Here is a 3,210-nt window from a genome sequence, read left to right as displayed (position 1 = left end):
AAAAAAAAGGACTGATATGCAGAGATGCATAGAAGCTCTGAGGAATCCATCCCATTGTCATTTGTGGACTGCCTTGCACTCTCAGCTCAGGTGTGGGAAGCAAGCCAATCAGAGAGAAAGTCCTGGGACTCTCATGGAATCCCAGCTGCACAACTGGCAACCTTCGTCTGTGTCTCATGCAGCTGCACAAGCAAAGGTTGCCACAGTTGACATGAAGTATGGAAGAGCCTCATGCATTGGCACACAGGACTTGATTCCTGGAATGCATAAGGGGAACCCAGGTGCACTTGGAAGACACTCAGACCCATGGCTGTGGGACGTGGGCCAGAGTGCAGGGAACTGAGCTCAATTAATCCAACTGATTCTCACCCCAAAGAGATTCCTCACACTTTCTTGGTGTGGATTAGACGTGGAGATCAGCTGGAGGATTCTCTTCATGCTGCCTTAAGTGTACAGGGAAACCAGTGCAAAAATTCCAAAACAGGAAGGCTTGGGAGCATTAAACTCTCACTGGCCTGCACTGCTAGAAGAAGGTTCCCTTGGCAAGGCAATCCTGCAATCGTTCACACAAGAACAAGTCTTTTCTGCTCACTGGAACTTCCTTTCCCAGACAAGTGTGCACTGGATTCCCCAAAATGCCTTGTATGGATTATCCCACAGATTCATAGATTTTAACAGACACCACAAACAATGAGTAAGACACAAAGTTTTTTCCCCACCTCCTTGAAATGCTGGGACCACATGATGGCTTCCTCCTTGAGTGTGAGCTTTACATCAGGGGAGGCATCTCTCTTCACACTCCCAACTGTAACTCGACCACATGTGTCATTGGGAAACAGCACCCAATTCACAATGTCAAAGCCAGTTTTGAGCTCCCCATTCTCATCAAAATACAGTCCTTCCACAGAAATATTGGAAAGCTGGGTTTCTCTTAAGAACGCATGAAACTAGAAGGATGGAGGGAAAAGCATGAAAGTAAGAAGGACCATTCCACATTCTTCCTATCCTAACTCTGAGTTCTAACCAGCTATGATCTGCCAAGGCCACAAGATGCTCCTCTATAAAGACTAATACCTGCATAGCTCTGGTCTAGGAGAGGCTTCTCCATATGGATCATGACCAGCCTGGCAGGGTCAAGGCTTGTGCTGTTGGAGTGGGACTTTGGTCACCTGGGTTCTGGTCCCCACCCAGCAATAAAACTCACTTGGGGCAGGTCATTCACTCTCACCTTCACCTACCACATAGGATTGTTGTGAGGATGAAGTGAAGAGGAAAAACAGCATTTGTGCTGCCTTGGATTTCTGGGAGGAAAAGACAGGAGTAGCTGTTCTTATTGTCCATGGACATGCACATGGAAGGCATGTCATGAGTGGAGCCAGCTGGACCTGGGGGCAGATTAGATGGCCCAGGAGACCCCTTCTGACTCGCTCTGTTTCTGTGTTTCTATGTTATGAAGTCAGAAAAAACCTTTAAAAAGAAAATTGCTGAAACAAACATTAGCAAAGAATTATTCTTTCTTTGCTAATTCTGTCAAGCACAGGGCAACCCCCTTCAAGCTCCTGAGTAGCAAGTATGTGCCTCAAGGCTCTGCTTAAATGGCCATGTGAGCTTGGCCCCAAAGATGTCAGTCTGGTGCCAGCAGGAGCACAGTGCAGAAATGGGGGTCCACCTCGGAGAAAGCTCTCCTCCTTGTTGTCATCCTCTGAGCTTCCCTGGAGGAGGAAGGCCTGAGAGGTCGAGTAGTGTGCAAATGGATCATGGCTGAGGGAAGTGCGCTGACAGGTATTGTGGAGTTGAGTGTTGCAAGGCATTATGGGTTGAAATAGGTTTAGAAATGAGATGCATACATATTTCATGGGCATGGGAACCACTCTTCCACAAGGCCTCTCTCTTAGCAAGAATCACACACACAATGGAGCAGGGCAGATATGAAGTCCAAGCCCTGGTCAAGGACATCCATGGCCACACTTTCATGTATCAAAGGATGGCCATGATGCAGAATTCACAAGGAAATGCAGCTGCATGTCATCTGTAGACTCATGAGCCTTTGTAGAAACCAGATGAAATGGGTCCTGACAACCAGTATCCTGACTACAAATGATCTGCCACTACCTTCTCGAGAAGCTGAGCCAAAAAGGAGGCATCTGTAAGTAGGGGCAGGGATCCAAATCCATAAGATCTGGGAGGGATTTCTGAAACAGTTGTGGTGTTACTGCTTCTTTAAATGCAGAAGATACCACCACTTTGTATGAGCATGCATTGTACACTCTGGACATACCAGTCCTAGTCTCCCACTAGTTTTTATTAGTCAGAAGGGGAAATGTTTAGCAGGGAAACTAATAAGATGCTTCACCACAACCATTTAGTCCATGTCCTCAGGAGAATAATGACAAACGATCCCTCAGGATGGACTACTGGAGGCATTAGACTGTCAAACTTCATCTCCTACAAGAACAATCTAAAGTACACCTAGCAGGCAAAGTCTTTCCTTGTCCAAGGGCTTTGCAAAGCAAATGATAATGAGTTCTTGAGGGTTTCAGGGATCCATTTCCAGGAAAATGGATGAATAATCTGGGAACCATTCAAAATAATTGCCTCAATGAGCTACTTCAGGAGACAAGAAGACGAGCTCTGCACTTCCATGCAACAGGCAAGATGATAGGCTGTAACATGGGTTGCCTTGGCTGGGTTCAGACAACTTGACAAGCCATGATTATCCATGGTAAGAACCAGTGTCTTTTCCTATTGTTTGCTCATAGCACCATGGCTTGTTGTGTTGTCTGAAGCCAGGCCCATGGTTTCCAATTCTAGTGGGCAAATACCATAGAATTCTCTGGAAAGAGGAGCAACTGTAAGAGCTACTCAAGCCATCCAGCCACCCTCAGTGGACTAATGAGGAAGAACCAGGCAATCCGGGAAGGGAACAATGCCATACACATTGTGTGAGCCCAGTTCCAATGTCTTTCCTCATCCTCAGTGATGCTGGAAACAGAAAAGAAAGTACCTGCCATGAATGCAGTCTTTGATGTTCCAACCTGTCTCCTCCACCCAACCTCAATGTGTGCCTGGATTGGGATGAAGATGTGGCATGTAAGGCATGAGCCACAACCTGGACGCTGCTGTAAGTGCTGAAGCTGTCTTGAGACAGGGCTCTCTCAACTTCCTCCTGGGACAGCCTTTCCAGTTCCGCTTTCTCTGTGCACTTAGTCC

The 3,210-nt window shown here is 46.9% G+C and overlaps 1 protein-coding gene across 1 annotated transcript in view; it reads right to left on the bottom strand.

Annotated features, from left to right (window-relative positions):
* Positions 1-3,210, bottom strand: part of LOC123019387 (vomeronasal type-2 receptor 26-like) — a gene marked incomplete at its 3' end in the record, with an annotated part of 7,863 nt that overhangs the window by 4,317 nt on the left and 336 nt on the right. The window lies entirely within an intron of this gene.

The sequence above is a fragment of the Varanus komodoensis genome, unplaced genomic scaffold, assembly GCF_004798865.1.
Source record: "Varanus komodoensis strain SLA01 unplaced genomic scaffold, ASM479886v1 scaffold121, whole genome shotgun sequence".
Classification (NCBI taxonomy): domain Eukaryota; kingdom Metazoa; phylum Chordata; class Lepidosauria; order Squamata; family Varanidae; genus Varanus; species Varanus komodoensis.
The sequence above is the reverse complement of the archived record's forward strand: the minus strand, read 5'-3'. Positions and strand labels throughout refer to the sequence as shown.